The sequence below is a fragment of the Camelus dromedarius genome, chromosome 12, assembly GCF_036321535.1.
Source record: "Camelus dromedarius isolate mCamDro1 chromosome 12, mCamDro1.pat, whole genome shotgun sequence".
Taxonomy (NCBI): Eukaryota; Metazoa; Chordata; class Mammalia; order Artiodactyla; family Camelidae; genus Camelus; species Camelus dromedarius.
In genome coordinates, this window is record NC_087447.1 from 47527189 (window position 1) to 47545115 (window position 17927).

The following is a 17927-nucleotide window of genomic DNA, read 5'->3' on the forward strand; positions in this document are numbered from 1 at the left end:
AAAGAGTTGTACAAGTGTCAGTTTCACCCCCAAGTAAGTAACCAAAAATATAACTGGAGAGGGAAGGGTAGGGAGGAATAAATACAGTGTCCAAAAATGGCACACTTCCAACAAAAAGTGTAAGGTAACATTTTGGTAGGATGGTTGTTAAGATTCTCACGAAAGATTAAACAGTGGAAAACGTTGGCAAGGCATGACCCTGCTCTGTCCCCTGCAAGCCCTGCCGCAGCCACACAGCCCTTCCATAGGCGGTGGATTGGGCGAGGTGCCTCTCTGGGCCCCAGCCTCAGAACGGGGCATCACTGAACAGGAGTCAGAGTGGGTGTGGAAGGCAGGAGCAAGTACAAGGAGAAGGTGCTTAGCAAACTGAGAGGCGTCATGAGAATGTGAGGAATCATTACCCAGGGCACTGAGAAGGTGCTGGGTCTTACATGTGCCCCTCACAGAGAGAGCAGCTGAGGTGTGGGAGGCACAGGGACACCCCTGAGTCAAAGCAAGTCAGAGCCCATCTGGGGACCTCTAGTACCTCAGGACTTGTGGAATGGGGTAGGGGGCGTTTGGAGAGAGTCACACCAGACTTTGCTCACTGCCCCCTGCTAGCTGTAGAACAGGGTCAGGGTACCTGCCCGGAGCCATTCATGACCTGGTCCCTAGCACTCACCTTAACTGCCCTCCCTGAGTCCCCCCTCAGAACTGAAGACCCTCAGACTACTGTCATCTGGCCCCAGCCTCGAACTGTTCAGATGGAGAAACAAACGCCCAGCCAATAGGGACAGAGATAAGATCCTAGGTCTCCCAGCTACTAATCCAAGTCTCTGTCTCTGCCACCCATTATATGCCATCCTTTTCACTCTCCTGGGGGTGACCTTCGGACAGTCAGTGCCCTCTCTCTGCTTCAAGATTCATCCTCCACCCAAGGGCCCCCGCCCTGCCCAGGATGTTGGACAATGAAGTGCCAGCAAGTCTTGACTTACTCCTGGGTGCTCCCTCCTACTCACCATCTAGTCAGACAGATGGATGGCTGCCTCAATCTCCCCTCTGGGAGATGAGAAGAAGGCCCCCCAACTTGGCCCCACTTCCCCCACCCCCCTCCTCAGGAGTCACCGGGCCTGCCAGTTTGGGTGGAGAAAATTCCCAGGTTGCCTAGGGTAATTTGGCAGTATCCTGGGGGCACCATTCTAGAAGATTGGGCAATGACCTGTGTGATGTCACCAGGAAGCAGTAGAGAGGTGATTCCAGAGGCCCCTCGGGAAGGGCACATGACGGAACACTCTAAAGTCCCCAGGGCTGCCTTGGCCTTGAGAGAGACAAATCCTTTACAGTTAGGTGGCAGGTGGCAATAGGCATCCCGGTCCCACCTGGAGCCGGATCTCAGTGTTTGCCCAGGGCGGGTCTCCTACCCCTGCTGGGCCTCACTGAGCAAACAGCCCAAACACTGCCCTGAGGGAGTGGCTAGAGCCTGAGGGAGTCACAGAGAGGTATACACAGAGTCACCCATATCCCCTCTCCTCCTGGTGACTCTGTCACAGCCGTGTACCATCACACTGATGTCCTGTCACAGTCCCTCGCAGCCACACACCATCTCAGTCTCCTGAGTGGGTGCCCGACACAGGTACGCTGGCTTGGGTACACCAGGTCACCCAAGTAGAGTTGCCAGATAAAACACAGGACACCTTGTGCAATATGATTTTCAGACTAGCAAAGAATCATTTTTAGTATATGTCCCGAATATTTGTTAAATCTGGCAACCTTACACCTGAGGCACTGCCATGTCCACATCACAAAACCTCAAAGAGCTACACCAGGCCCCCCACAGACCTCAGTCTCACCTGCCCTGGGAAGGCGCAGTCAGCACATGACTCACAGGTATTGAGCGCATGTGTGCATGTGCTGCACCCCCACCCCTCCCCGCCGACACATGGACCTACACATCCTCTCTGTGAAGAGGCACTGGGCCAGACTGAGTCTTCCATACTCATTTTGTCTAACCTTCAAAACAACCTTAGGTGGAAGGTCATGCAGGGACTATTAGCCCCATTTGACAGATGAGGAAAATAAGGCCCAGCAAATGGTCCCCTGGTAGGGGCAGAGGGGGTGTGAGGGAAGTCACGTTATACCTGGGCCAGGCTGTGTCCTTGGGTGGGTCTGAGCTCCTCAAGCAGACTTCTCAGAGGAGCCTCTCCCCTCAGGAATGATAGCCTAGGGAGTTTGGGGGCAGACCCTCCGCCCTACCCCACTCCATCCAAAGGGTGACCCTAAGTACTCCCCTCTAGTCCCAGAGGGTGGAAACTGTCCCGAGTCAGGGTGCCAAGGGCCCAGCTTTGATATTAAAAAAATAAGAAACCAAAAGAAGGAACTTGTGTGGGCTTCCAGAAAAGAGGCCGTGGCTGCAGGGCTGGAGTTCCTGCCTTGGTAGACAACGTCGTAGACAACCTCGTCCTCCCCGAGGACACACAAAGACACACAAAGACGCCTATACCCCCACTGCCATCCAGCCTGAGCATAGAGCAGAGGGGAGGGCCTGGGGTCAGACAGATGGATTAGGAGCCTCTGACAGGAAACTCCAGGGCTTTCAGAAGGTTGCATCAACCCAGCAATCGAACTGGATTCCTGCAGGCAGCAGTGCCCAATAGACATGATCAGCAGAAGGACTCAGCACGCAGAGGGCAGTGCTGGCCATCTGGGCTGGGCCCCCCAAAACAGGAGTCTCCACGGTTCTACACTGGGCTGCGCCAACCTTGGGCAAGACCCTGCTTCTCTCTAGCCTGTTTTCCTGTCCAGGTGGTTGTGCTCCAGATGCCTCTCCGTTGGGCTGGGGTAGGTGGGAGGGCTCTGTAAATTGTGAAGTCCTGCATAGTGGAGGTGGGAAGGAGCTGTGTTAGACTCCTTTCTCCCCCAAGCCTGAGGGTGCTCTTGAGGGCAGTAAGACCCTGCAAAGCCCAGAGGGAAGCTCCCAGGGCTCTTGAGTACAGGGACTGGAGGATGAGGAGGGAAGGACAGGAGAGGAGGTGGGACAGAACGAGTGAAATATCCTGCTCAGCAGTCTAGCCTAATGGCTAAGAGCTTGGGTTAGGGAGCCAGGATGCCTGGGTGAGAACCGATTACTGTGTGATCTAGAACAAGTTACTCAACCTCTCTGGGTCTCAGTTCTCCTATTTCTAGAATGAACAGGCTAGTAGGACTTGTATCATTGCAATGAGGATGAAGTGAATTAATGCACATAGAGTGCTTAGCACAGTGCCAGGCAAGCGATGATGCTCAACAGGCACCACAGCTGCTATCAGTTCTTGTCTCCTGAGCCCCTTTCCCCCAGGTCTGGCAGCTGTCCCCAAGGCATGGCCTCTTACCTAAGTCTCTACTCCTTGACCTGGAGGCAGTGTCTCCCTCTTCTGACCTGGAGGAAAGGAAACAGTGGGTTCTCCTGGAGCCTGGAGGGTGGAGAATAAAGCAGAAGTGGGCACGCATGATGACATCTTGTCCCCCTCCCTCACTCCCCAATTCCAAACACAGCTACAAAGGCCTGGATGGGTCCCCTTGGGGGGACCTGCACTTAATGGCATAAGCTCCTTGCATCAGCAGAGCCCCCTCCTCAGTGACTGACAACTGGATGCTGGGACAGCAGCAGGCCCCGGGGAGCCTGGTCCTTCCCAGGCAGCAGGCAGGATAGTACTGAGTCCACACTCCAGGGGCTGGTTCCCTGGAAGGTTTTCAGTATGGGCTCTGTCAGAGAGTGGGGCTGAAGGCTCTGCCTTGGGTCATGGTTCATTCTGGGGGCAAAATCCACACCTGGAACATGCCTAGAACACACTCAGCTTCCCGAGGCTCTGCTGAGCAGGGGACTCCTGCCAATCCCTGCCCCCTGACCTGAGGCCTGGTGCCCCCGGTCAGAGGATATCTCCACAGTGCTCCCCCGGGGGAGGCTGTCTCCTTCAGCACCTTCTAAATTTAGGGCTTGGGCTCTGTGACTCATTCCTGAATCTGCTTTGCTCCCCTCCTCCAGGAGTATGCTCCCACGGTATTTTTATCTTCTGCTGCCTCAGACTGATTAATAAGGGCCTAGAATCTTGCAGCAGCCACACACACGAGGAGAGCTCCCCAGTCCACCCGCCCCCAGGTCAGCTCTGGGTGTCTCTCTGACCAGGTCCTATGCTCCCCCTCCCTTTACCTGTCCCTGCACCCACGCCCACCCTGCTACTCTCCAACCATTGTCCACGCAGGTGACTGCACCTGAGGCTGACTCCAAGCAGTCAGTGGTGTCAGTGGGGAAGGAGAGGTGGAGCCAAGCCTTGCCCCTTCCAAATCAGCTGCTGGGAAGAGCCCTGGCCTAACATCAAGATACCTGAGTTCTGGCCCAGACTCACTTCCAGAGAAACAACTGTGGAGCCCAGCTCCAAGGGACGGAGAAAGTTCACTTCCCTGGTGGGTAGCTGCCTAATTCAGGGGGTGGTATGGTGTGCCCACGGTGCCACCTGCCTGCTCCATGTGGCTGGGGGAGTGGCTCTGACTGTGGGGCTCTGCATGAGTTCTTGGCTTCTCTGGGCTTCTCTTTCTTTCTCTACAAATAAGGGGTTTGAACCAGATCTCCATTACGGAGACTTGGACCAGAGCTGAATTGCCACTGAGCCACAGACCTCTACCTTCAAACAGAGGGGGCTGGGGGTAGGGTTATCTGATGTTGGGCCCTGCCTGCTACCCAGGCTTCTCTCTGTCCCCAGCAATTGCTCTGTACAAGGGACACACAAGCCCCTGCTGACAGCCTTTTTGGACTTCTGTCTTGAAGAGAGGAAAGGATCATGCATGACCTCACACACTGAAGGGGCTGGAGAGAGCCCAGGGTCTGGTTCTGGTCTCACTGCCCAGGGCTGTATTGTGCAGCTTTGGACAAGAATCACCTTAATTCTGGACTCAGGCTGTGGGGAAACGAATCACACACATGCAGAGGTGTAAAATGCTCCCTGCTAGGTTCCCAGGGCCAGAGGAGGAAATGGATATGTGAGTGCCTCCCTCCACTTTCAGAAATGCAGGCTCCCAGGGCACAGAGTAGAGGTATCTGGGAGATGGACAGACGTGGGACTGCTGCATCTCTGCCCCTGCTGGGCTCTATGAGAACCTATCCGCATCTAGCCTCCACCTGTGTTCATGAGTAACAACAGTGGCTAATGTTTACTGAGTGCATACCACAAGCCAGGTGCTGTTCTATGCACTTAACAGACCTTAACTCATTTAATTCATAGTTATACATCCAGACAGCCCTGGATAAGGCTTACCACCCCGATTCTACAGACAATGAGGCTCAGACTAGAGAAGTGACTTGCCGACGGTCACGACGTTAAGTCACTGGGAAGGCTGATTAAATGGTAGGTCTGACTGCAAGCCTGCCTTCTGTTTTACCCTAAGGTAGCTCTTCTCAGAGTATACATTAGACACTCAATAAATGTTTGATGAAGATGTTTGATTACTGCCATGTAATGGAAAGATCTTTGTCCTAGTCTAGTCTACCCCAACCCATTGTGTATCCTTAAAAGAGTCCTTTCCTCCTTTGGCCTCAGTTTCCCTGGCTGAAAACAGAGATGGTAAGTGAAGGTCCAGAGAATTAGATACTTGGAGGTGGGAAGGATCTTGAATTTCTATTTCTACAAACACTGCCTTTCATGACTTGCCTGAGGAAGTCCCATCTGCAACTGGACCTTAGGGTCTCTCAGCCCCGTCCCACACCTATGTCCAGGATCTCTCAGAGCACTCTGGAGAGTAACAACTGTGGAGCCCAGCTCCAAGGGACGGAGAAAGTTCACTTCCCTGGTGGGTAGCTGCCTAATTCAGGGGGTGGTATGGTGTGCCCACAGTGCCACCTGCCTGCTCCATGTGGCTGGGGGAGTGGCTCCTACAGCCTCAGCTCAGTGAGCATCACTTCTTCTCCTTATTACCCAGGCCAGCCCAGGTATCACCTCCAGCTGTCACTGGCCCCAACTGGAATCACTTGAGCACTACTGCCTCCCAGGCTGAGAAACAGAGCCCAATGCCCTCCCACTCTTTTCCATTCAGGGTCTGTCTGCTTAACATCACCACTTCATTTGTCACACCTGGGTTCCTTCCCTTACCTGGGCCACTCACCTGAGAAGCAGGGTCTGTACAGCTCCAGCAACACTGTCCTCTTTCTCCAGGATTCTCCAGCTTCTCGTTAGCTTCCTGCCTTTGGCAGTCATCTCAACAGAGTAGGGCCCTCCTCCACTAGGTCCAGGTAGGTAGGAGAAGGATTGGGACTAGGGACTCAGACTCTGAGTACAGTTGGTCTCTCTAAGCCTGTATCCAAAGACAGTAATCCTTAGGGTGCAGGGAGGGGCTCCAGGCCCAAAGGCAGGAAGGCTGGGCTTTAGCCCTTATTCATAGACTCTGAGACCTGGGGCAAGCTCCTCCCCGTCTTGGGGCCCTCAGTTTTGCAATTTGTAGAATGAGGAATTGGCCCCTCAATCTGCAATCGCCCAACTATAATAACCTTTTGCCTTTATAGATTGCTTGGGAATTTTGTTTCCTGGATCTGATTTGATCTTTCCAATAATCTATTTCCACTTATAAATGAGAAGGCTTAGGTCCTCAGTGGAACAGAATTACCCAGGGTCCTAAGCAAGTCAGAGTCAGAACCAGGACTAGAGTCCTTGCTAGAGTCGTTGAATCCTGAATCATTTGTAGTCCTTCACACTCTATGATGCTAGGACTTTGGCTGTGTGACGTTCTCTGACCCATTGCCCTACAGGTAAAATGACTGCTCTGAGAATCAAATTAAGAGGGGCAATGAAGGGGGCTGTGCTTTGCAAATCATGAGAAAAGACAACAGAAAGGTAACAGGGCCGTTACGTTACTATTTATTAACTGTTATCTTCGCTAGGGCGCCCCCACGTGGCCATCCCGAAACACTCCGTTTGCGCAGGCGCTCTTGGGTGTTTACAGACGCCTCGAGGCCCTGCATTTGCGCCTGCGCTTCCCGTCAGGCCCGCCCAATGGCCCTCGGGCAGCGGGCTGGTTGATGTTGACCCCAAGTCCCCCAGAGGTTGTGGCTGCTCTGTCACCATGGCTTCCCGGGGCCCTGTCAGCTCCGCTTCTGTTGAGACGTCTCCACAACCCCAGAGCAGCAGAGATCTAAGCAGTGGCAGAGGGAGGCACAGCACGGTCGCGATGCTCCTCTTCCCGGATATAGTTGGCTATATCCGTGGCTATAGTTGGTCACGGTTGCGCTAACCCGCGAGGGCCGATTCTGGCACCCTTCAGGGCAAACATGGCGGCCGCAGCGAACGGCCCACGCACTGCCTTACGGGAGCCTTAGTTCTCCGCTAGAACCTCTGTGGAGTTGGAGCGCTGTGAAAACTACATTTCCCAGAAGTCCAAGAGCCAGAGTTGCAGAAGAAGTGCCCAGGTCATGTTGGGAGATGGAGTTTGGGAACCGTAGTGAGTTTGTACCGGCCAGGAAACGTCGCGAAGCGGTAGAACCAAGCGTTCTGAGCCTGGGCTGTGGGTTCCAGGTCTGCATGAGTTACACTGTAGCTGTCACAGGAAAAAAGTAGCGCTGTTAGGGCTGAGTTTTAGAAAGAATACTACTCACTACCTGTCCGCACCTCCCGCACGGCTTCCACCCCATCACTCTTTGGAAACTACACTTACAGCAGTCACTGTCGCCCGGGATTCTCAGTTCTCTTACTGTTGTTCTAAAGAACTGTTTGTGATGATGGAAATATTCTATATCTGCACTGTCCAATACAGTAGCGACTAGTTTGTGGCTACTGGACATTTACATGAGGCTACGTGCGGTGGAGGAAGAAAAAACTTAATTGAATTTATTTTTAAAATATTTTGAAAACAATTACTTTAAATAGCTATCTGTAGCTAGTGGCTACCGTTTTGGGCAGCGGCACCGTATACTAGACTTCTTAGTGTTCAGTACCAACAATTACCTTCCTGCTTTGTGAGACTTAAAACTTTAGTTTTCTTCCTACTGCCAACTAAGAAAAGTACACAATCTAAAAGTTGAGAATTATGTTTTATTCTCAGCGGTACTAAGATCCATAGCCAGGAATGGCAGCCTCTCAGATAGCTCTGAGGGGACTGTTCCTAAGAGGTAAGGGAGGAGGCAGGAGTTTTTCTGGAAAAAAACAACCAACCAAGTTGATGTAATTGAACATCAAAAGGTTACTGCTTATCAAACAAAAACCAGACATCTCAAGTTAATGATTTTAGTGCCTTTCTATGTATGAGAAGATGCAAGAGTCTGAGCTCACTGAAATTATTGCTTTGATATGCATCTTAAATATCTAGGGCCAGTTTCCTGAATTCCCCTCTGGGTGCACTGTTGGGTGGCTGTAATGGCTGATGGCTCAATGGCAGGCAACATTCTTTGTTTACTGAGGAGGAAGGCAACATTTTTTTGTCCACACTGCCTACTCACTACACTTAGTCTTTGCAGATTCCTCCTCCATTGTGTGTCCTTTGAAAACCTAAAAATAGTTCGGACTGTAAAAATCTACTGTGGTATTCATCCGGCTGGAATAAGAGACACAGATAAAGCTAGCTGCAAAATTAATAGGAAATAATATTTTTCCCAGGGACATAACTGCAGCTATAAAAATGTCATAACAACCCCCTCCTTTGAGTGACTACTTCTTTCTTACTCACTGAACAACTTTGTTTTCTAAAGTAATAGACTATCAGAAACTTTGCTGTTTGAAATTATATAAGTAAGAATGAAACTTTTGCCTAGAGGAGCTAAATCACTAAATGGACAGGATTTACAACCCACGTGCAGAGATTCAGATAAGGGATTTCTGAACATCATATTCCACATCTATCTTAACTTCACTGTTTCCAAGGAAATAGGACCCTGGGTCTGCTGAGCAGTCCAGACCTGATGTTGGCCCCTTTACACACAGCTCTGCTTTGAGCCATCAAAATATTGCTTCATTTAAATTTCACCTAATCCCACCACTCTCTCAAATCCTGTAAGAACTCTCTTTTCCTTTGTGTTTGGTAGGACACTGCATGGTTCCTCTGGTGTGTTGTCTTTCTCATAGCAATGGGTCAATAAATCTGACTATGCTGGACAATGGATTTGTCTCTGGTAGTCTTTGGCTGACTGGATTAGGACACCCTGAAATACTGGGGTCCTCCAAGTTCTGTCACAGGCTCTCTCTTCACTCTGCATACTCTCTTTGGATGACCTCTTTCCCTTCCATCTATAAGCTGATGGCTCCACAATTTATGGCTCAGGCCTTTCTCTGACTGCTGAGACATCTGCTTCTGGTTGGCTCAGGTTCCTTAAACTTAGTGTGTTTAATATAGGTTGTTTTGTTTTGTTTTGTTTTGTTTTGTTTTGGTGACCACTCTTCACTGCTGTGTTCCAAGTAAGAACTGGGTACTGACCACCTCTCACCGTGAGATGTGTGGGGACACTCCTCACCTGGGTCAGGTACCTTTTCACTCATTGTCCTCAAACTGCATCACATTGGATCAGCTGCTTTTCACATAGGCCAGCATCCTAAAACCTTAGAAAGTTGGGAGGGAATGGGGGTGCAGGTGGAATACAGGTCTGAATTACTCTGCCCCTTTTCCCTGAGACTTTGGTAATGGGTGGGGCCTCAAGAAGGAGGCTGCTGAAGGGATCCTGTCTCTTCCTCCTCATCTCTCATGGTCCCCTCCCTTGAAGCATTTCCAGTGTCATCCCCAGCCCATCCAGGCCCTACTGGCACCTTGGGAATTTCACAGCCACCTGCCTTCACTGAGCCTGGACCCACTCTACAGAGGGGTGAGGTGTGGCCTGTCTGCTGCGGGGAGGGAGGTTGAGAACCGTAGGAGGAAGCTTCTTCTTGGGCTGTGCTTGGTTTTCTCTTGAGCACATCTAAAACAAAACAGATTTCAACATCTTGGCGACTTAACTTCCTTGTGAAGAACCCTTCATCCCACTCCCCTCTGCCACATCTCAGCTACCAAAGAAGTTTGATCTAACTTCTTAGAAGATAAAAAGGGGTCATTCTTCCCTTTCCTGCCCATTTCAAAGCATTGTTTATATTCGCCCATATTGAATGATGCCCAAATCACAAGTTTCTCTCCTTGGTGGGTATAGTTTCACTTTACCCCATTCCAAATGCAATAGTCTCTTTTTTCCTTTAAAGCAATAGTCAACAGTGTGCATATATGGGGTGTAGGGAAGGTTAGGGGTCTCAGGACTCCATTAGCTACAGATGAACTTACTTCCCTCAAACCCTGAGTGTTTTGACCATTTCACACTTTTAAACCATTTTATTTTTAGTTCTATATTATTTAATTTATAATCCTTGGTGGGCCATCGATTAGACATAAACAACTATTTAAAACATAGAAATAAACCTTTGTTTTAAGATGATTGTTCTAAGATGCAGATTCTTGCATTTACCCAATCAAAATTCATACATAGCATATCTAGATGCCGCTAAGACTGCAAAGTCACAGCCAGAAAAACGGAAAAAAAAAAAGTGGATCATATCCCATTTGGCTTTTCATATATCGAGAATAAAGCCAGCCTACTCTCACAGGTGTCATTTGTGAAAACTGCTTGTAAGCAGCAGTTTGAACCTTTAATCTCATCATTTAGAAACAAAATATAAACATTAGAAACAAAAAATAAACCTGTAGGATTTTAAGAAGTATGAAGTATTTCAGACATATGTTTCCAATGTTAGGACACACAGACCCAGCTCCTTCTTTGTTTTACCTATTTGAGGTGGGGGTGGGGGGTGGGAAGGTAATTAGGTCTTACTTATTTTCAAATGGAGGTACTGGGGATTGAACCCAGGACCTTATGCATGCTAGGCACACACTCTACCACTGAGCTATATACACTCCCACCCAGTTCCTTCTCTGGATTGCACTGAATCCCATCTTGTGGATGTACCTTATATATAAGCATTCATCCTATCATACACTGTGGAGTGCAACTGCTGGGGCCAAGGTTATGTTTGTGTGAGTGTCTATGTGTGTATGGGTGTGTGTGTGTGTAACATGGCCAAAGTGCCCTCCTGAGAGGTTAGACCTGCTTATACTCCCACCAGCAGGAATGATGGTTCCATTTCCCCACACCCTCACCAAATCTGAAAATTAATTTCTTAATTTTTGCCAACTGGATGAATGAAAAATGACGTCTCATTCGTACTTTAACTTAAATTTCCCTAGTTGTGCAGAGTTTTATTTTTTGTGAACCACTTATTTTTCTTCTTCTGATAAAAGTCATTGCTCATTTTTATATTGGGTTTTCTGTTCTTTAGTTGACTTAAGGAAGTTGTATATATCTTCTGGATTTTAAAAATTTGTTAAATATGTTGAAAGTATTTGCTCCTCATCTACTGACTCTTCTTTTACTTTGTATATAGTGTCCTTTTTTTCTGAGAAAATATGTATAACATAAAATTACCACCTTATTTTTAAGTATGCAATAATTCAGTGGCATTAATTATGTTCACAATGTTGTACAACCATTGCCACTATTTCCAAAACTGTTTCATCATCTCAAACAGAAATTCTGTAAACATTAAGCAATAACTACCCATTTCCTCCCTCTAGCCGCAGTAATTTCTAATCTACATTCTGTCTCCATGAATTTGCCTATCCTATATATCTTATATAAGTGGAATCATAAAATATCTGTCCTTTTGTGTCTGACTTATTTCATGTAGCATCAGTTTTCAACGTTCATACAGGTGGTAGCATGTATTAGAACTTTATTCCTTTTTTCGGCTGAAGGATATTGCATTGTATGGTATAAATCACATTTTGTTTATCCATTCATCTGTTGATGGACACTGGAGTTGTTTCCACCTTTTGGCTATTGTGAATAATGTTACTATAAACCTAGGTGTACAAATATCTCTTTGAGTCCCTGCCTTCAGTAAACCTAGGAGTGGAGTTTCTGGGTTATATTGTAGGTTCTATGTTTAACTTTTTGAGAAACCATCAAACTTTTCCACAGTGGCTGCACTATTTTACATTCCCACCAGCAATGCCCAAAGGTTCCAATTTCTTCACATCCTTGCCAATGCTTGTTATTTTCCATTGAAAAAAAAAATTTTTTTTGTTATAGCCATCCTAGTAGGCATAAGCTGGTATCTCGTTGTGTTTTTGATTGCATTTCCCTAATGAATAATAACATTGAGAAACTTTTCATGTGTTTATTGGCCTTTTGTATATCTTTTCTTTTTTTCTTTTTGAGAAATGTCTTTTCCAATCCTTTGCTCATTTTAAAAAATTAAAAAAACATTTTTTCCCTTTGTGCTCATTTGTTGAATTTCATTATCTTTGTGGTTGTCGAGTTTTAGGAGTTCTTTATATATTCTGGACACTGAACCCTTATCAGATATATATATTTGCAAATACTTTCTCCTATTCTATACATTGTCTCCTTACTTTCTTGATCATATCCTTTGATGCACAAAAGTTCTTTTTTCCCTTTGTTGTCTGTACCTTTGGTATCCTATTCATGAAATCATTGTCATGAAGATTTCCCCCAATGGGTCTTCAAAGATTTTTTTTAAAATAGTTTTAGCTGTTAAGTTTTGATCTCCAATCCAATTTGAGTTAGTTTTTTGTTTATGGTGTGAGGGAAGTGTCCAATTCTATCCTTTTGCATCTAGAAATCCTGTTGTCCCAGCACCATTTGTTGAAGAAACAATTTCCCCCCATTGAATCGAGTTGGCATCCTTGTCAAAAATCAATTGACCATAGACGTATGGGTTTATTTCTGGATCTGAATCCTATTCTAATGGTCCATGTGTGTATCTTTATGCCGGTACCACCTTATTTTTACTATTGTACCTTCGTAGTATATCTTAAAGTGTGAAGTCCTTCAACTTTGTCCTTTTTCAAGATTGTTTTGGCTGTTCAGGGCCCCCTGAGATTCCATATAAATTTGAGGATTGGCATTTCCATGTCTGCAAAGAAGGCTCTTGGAATTTTGATAACGTATGGTGACTTCTATTGCTCAAAAATTTTACATTTTAATGTGGTTAAATTATCTTTTCTCTTATGATTTTTCTGCTTTGCATATTGTTTAGGAAGGTCTTCCCTATCCCTAGGTTATAGGTAAATTATTGTATTTGTTTCTAATATCTTTATCATTTTATGATTATGGGTCATAATGTAATATAATCTACCTGGAATTTACTTTGTCATATGGTGTGAAGTAAAAATTTGAACTATATTTTTTTCTCTAGCTGGATAACTTCATAGTCTTTATAGTAATTATTGAAGAGACTCCTGGTTTCCATTTATTTGAAAGGCCACCTTCATCTTATATTAAATATGTACATGGGAGGATCTATTTCTGGTCTCTATTCTATTATTAATCTTGCCTATTTTTGAAGCAACAGCAGGCCATATTCATTATATAGTCTTTCCTCATTCTTAAAAAATTTTTTCTTGGGTATTCTTTTTTGAGATCAGTTTTAGAAATAACTTGATAAATTCCATAAAAATGATATCCCATTAGAATTTCAATGGGAATATATTAATTCATAATTTGTGTAAATTATATTTTTATTTTTAGTCTTCCCAACCCCAAACATATTATATATTTTCTTTCATTTGGGTATTCTTTTATGTCCTTTAGTTAATTCAATTGATTGCATTAAGATACATTAAGTATATAATTGATACAAACAAATTAATTTATGTTGTTCATTTGCAGCTAGTAAATTTTTTCTTGGTCTATTCCTAAGTATATTAGTTTTTGTAGCTGTTGTGAATGACTTCATTTTTACTACATTTTCTAATTGGATATTATTGGGATATATAATAACTTCTGAATATATATATATTTTCTAAGTATTACTTACAGAAACTTTCCTACAGGTTTACTAACACAGTTAAGCAGAAATCTATAAACAAGAGTGTACAGTGTAGCATAGTAAGAGCAAATAATTGGAAATAGCCTAAATATTTATCGATATGGGACTGATTTATGTATATATACATCTATATAATGAAATACTATGCAGCTGTAAAAGGAATGAAGTATATCTATATATTCTGAAATGGAAAGTTCTGTAAGATACATTGAAAGTATATTGCTATATAAGGAAGCAACATGTAGAACAGTGTGTAAATGCTACATTTGTGTTTTTATATTCTTGTGCATGCATAAATATTTCTAAAACACACTAAATTGGTAATACTCATGCTTTGTGAGGAGGAGACTGGAAAATTGGTGTGTGTAAGCAACAATGATGTGTTCATGCCCATTTTCTCTTCCAGGGAGCATGGGAAGGCTACATTTCCTAACCTTCCTAGTAGATGTGATCCCACCAATGAAGGTGTGGGCAGAAGAACGTGTCACTTCAGGTCCATGTCAATTAAGTGTCAGTGTGAACGTTTTTCCCCACTCTCTCCCTCCCCCCATGCCCCAACCTGTGTCCCATCCAAAAAGTTGGGATTAAAGAACTGCAGTGATGGAGATGCTAGGTGGAAGCAGCTTGGATCTGAGCCTCTGTTGGAGAACAGTACACCAACATGGTCTACCCGACATTGGGATGTAGGGGAGACATAAACTTTTGTGTTTTAAGCCACTGACATTTGAAGGTTTATTTGGTACCACATGTAGTGGGTTAAAGATGGCCAGAAACTCTTTGACACTCCTTTCATTGAATGCTGGGGTCTATATCCTTGAATCTGGACTGGACTGGGACTGCCCTGACCAACAGAACACAGAGGAAGTGATGCTGTACCAACATCTGGGCTCAAGCCTTAGGAGACCAGCAGCTTTCTTCCTGTCTGTTGGAATGCTTGTTTTGGGATGCTTTCTCTCTGAATCTAGCCACATGGCTAGAGACCTAAGCCATGTGGAGGGACCACAGGTAGGTGCTTTCGTTTTCAGCTCTAATCCACCTTCCAGCCAACAGCCAGCATCTCCTGCCAGCCAAGTGAGTGAGGCATTATTAGCCACCAGCCCAGCTGAGTCTTAATATAACTCCAGGCCTGGTTGTGACTACAGCCATGTGAGACTCAAAGCAAAAATCACCTGAGCTCAGCCAACACTCAGAATCATGAGAGCTATTAAGAAATAGTTGTATTGAGTAGTAGATAACCAAAAGATCACTGACCAGCCTGTCCTATGCTAACCAACATGAAGGTGTGAAGCAAAGAGGCTCACTCTTATACTCTTTGAATTTTTGGCTAAGTGCGTGTGATTTCTTTTTCAATTAAAAATACTTACAGTTTTGGGGGGAGGTTATAGCTCAGCGGTGGACTGCGTACTTAGCACGCACAAGGTCCTGGGTTCAATCTCCAGTACCTCCATTAAAAAAATTAATAAAATAAAAAGTAATAAATCTAGTTACCTACACCTCCCCAAAATTAAAAAAAAAAAGTTACAGCTTTGAATTTAAAACTTCTAAGCACTAGGTCATGAGAACTGTTTTTGTATATTTTGTATATTTTTGATACCACAGCAATAAATATGTACTGATCATCTAGTCAGCTGATGCTTCAAGACAGAGGTGGGATCAAGGCTGACTTGATCCCAGCTCTCCTGAAGCTTTCAGCCTGGTAGGAGAGATAGGTCACAAACAACTGAACAGACACAGAAACAGGATCCTTTCTGAGAGTGATAAGTGCTCTGAAAGGAAGAACAACTAGATGATTTGTAGACATTGACTGGGATGGGGCTATTTCAGACTGGGTGAACAGGGAAGGTCTTCTGAATCTGACTGGTAGGCAGGAGCCAGTCCCTAAAAGTTCAGGAGGAAGAACACTAGGAATAGGGGACAACCAGGGCAAACGTTCCACAGTGGAACTGAGTATGGCAGTGATTTCAGGGTTATGAATAGGGCTTTATTCAAAGAGTAGAGAGAGTCAAGGTCAGCAATGTGGGCAGGAGCTAGACCATGCAGGGCTTTGAAGACCACAGAAAGGTCTTCAGGATTTGCTCTGAATGTGCTGAAAAGCCTTAGGAGGGTTTTGAGTAGACTAACACGAGCTGATTTAGGTTTTTAAACAATCACTCTGGCTGCTGGGAGATGCTTAACCCAGGTGCAAGTTTCAAACTATATTCTAAAGTACATTAGGTCTCTAAATCATGATATTATCACTTATATATTTACTGGTCATTGAATCATGGTTTTCTAACATAATTAAAGATAATTTAAATAGCATGTTAAATGTGAAATGTAGAAATTTATCTTCATATATTATGAATATTATCTAAAATTTTAAGTCAATTTTATAATACAACCTTTCCTATTCTAAAAATAAAAGATAAATATTTTAGTCAAAATCAATAACTTCTTTATCATATACTATTCAAAAACGACAAAATTATTTTAAATTTCCTAGGAGTGCTTTGTGAGTCAGAAAAGGGTTAGGAACGCCTGACCCCAATATGATTCTCCAACTGAGAGAAATAGCACCTCTGTACCTCACAGGTTGGCAGAACCCTGATAATACACCCTTCGATGAACACAGACCCTGCTCCATTGATGGTGTCCCTAGGCACCTGCAAGTTAGCCAGTCCTAAAGGAAATTCATCACTGTCACCAACTGGCCCTGAGCCTCCATGGGTATCATGGCCTTCTCCTGGGCACTTCTAGTTAACATTAACACCCACCACCCGTTTCTTCAATACATAGGCTAGTGTTGGGCTGGGGCTGAGGTCAGAGAAGGCTTAACTCAGTGCAGGGGCAGGAAAGATTTCTTGGAGGAGGTGACCCATGAGTAGGAGCCAGGCCCACTAGAAGGAAAGGTGTTCTAAACAGCAGGCATAGCATGTGCAGAGGAAATGAGGGTCAAAGCCAATGGCATAGGAGGTACTGAGCCAAGTTCACTGTGGTTTCAAAGCAGAGCAGGGGACACTCTCCTGCAGTGTCATCGGCATTTACAACTTATCAAGTCATGACTATCCCCATCTGCATTTCAAGAGATCTGTCACCTCCACTGCCTGCTTGGCTCCAGTGAATCCCTCATTTTTCACACCAGCCTGTCTGCAGGGCTCCGGACAGGGGCGCTGCTGGAGACAGTTTCATCACAGTTCCCTGCAAACCCATGATTCACTGTCAAGTATACCTGCAGGAAACGCTGCTGCTCCTCCAGAGGCCGCCCAAATAGAGTCACCGGTTGAGCCCTGAGTCAGGATACTGGGTTGCTGGCCAGCTCGGCCATCCAGTCCTGTGAAATCTGAGACAACCTTCTTCTCTCCTCTGGGCCAGGGGTTGCTAGATGAATCCGCTGCATCCCTTTACTCTCAGGGTCATAAATTTTCTGCGACGAACTGGACCCCTAAACCTTTCTTCCCACAAGGGCGGTCCTGCCTCTTGTTCTTCCAGGCTCAAATCTGCTGGAAGTTTTTGAACTGCATTTGTTCTTCCCGCTGCCTGGAATCCTCTTTTCTCTCCTCCTGGCCAATTCCTATAGCATCCCTCGCGACCCAACGCATCACCTCCGCAAAGCAGGGCCTCGTCCCTTCAGTCCCTTTCTCCTCCGTGCTTTCTTATCTCTCTGTCATATGTTGTCTGCCTTGTGTCTGTGTTGCCTCCCGTCACAGATCTTGAGCACCTCGAGGGCAGGGTCCGGGTGTGAAGGGGTCTTCAGGTCCCCAGCTTAGAGCGCAGCCATGTCCAGAGCGCCAGTTACTGTTGATTTCGGTCCGGGCGCGGTGGGGTTAAGGAACACTGGCCCCGGAGGCCCCGCCTGCGGAGCGCACCAACAGGCGTGGGCGAAACCGCCCTGTCCTCTCCGATCCTGATCCCCGATCACTGTCCCGACAGCGACAGGAGACCCCACTCAGGGGAGACTTTTCTGTGGGGTCCGGGTGGTCCGACTCTGGGGGCTGCTTCCCTCCAGGTTTTCGTTCCTTTCTCCCCTCAAGAACCCTCTTAGAACAATCCGGGGATTCCCCGCTGCTGCCCGCCCCCTGACGTCACGGAGTC

The 17927-nt window shown here is 46.1% G+C and overlaps 1 long non-coding RNA gene across 2 annotated transcripts; it reads right to left on the reverse strand.

The window, feature by feature from the left end:
• Positions 1-6837: 6837 nt before the first annotated feature.
• On the reverse strand, positions 6838-17913 carry LOC135322671 (uncharacterized). 2 transcript variants are annotated; one of them, XR_010383418.1, is made up of 4 exons: positions 17065-17913; positions 9732-9880; positions 9443-9527; positions 6838-7536 (listed from the first exon to the last, which is right to left on the reverse strand). It is a non-coding gene; the product is annotated as an uncharacterized LOC135322671 (long non-coding RNA). The 2 variants fall into 2 exon arrangements; XR_010383417.1 differs by lacking the exon at positions 9443-9527 and having other exon boundaries at positions 17065-17874.
• Between the last annotated feature and the right edge of the window lie 14 nt (positions 17914-17927).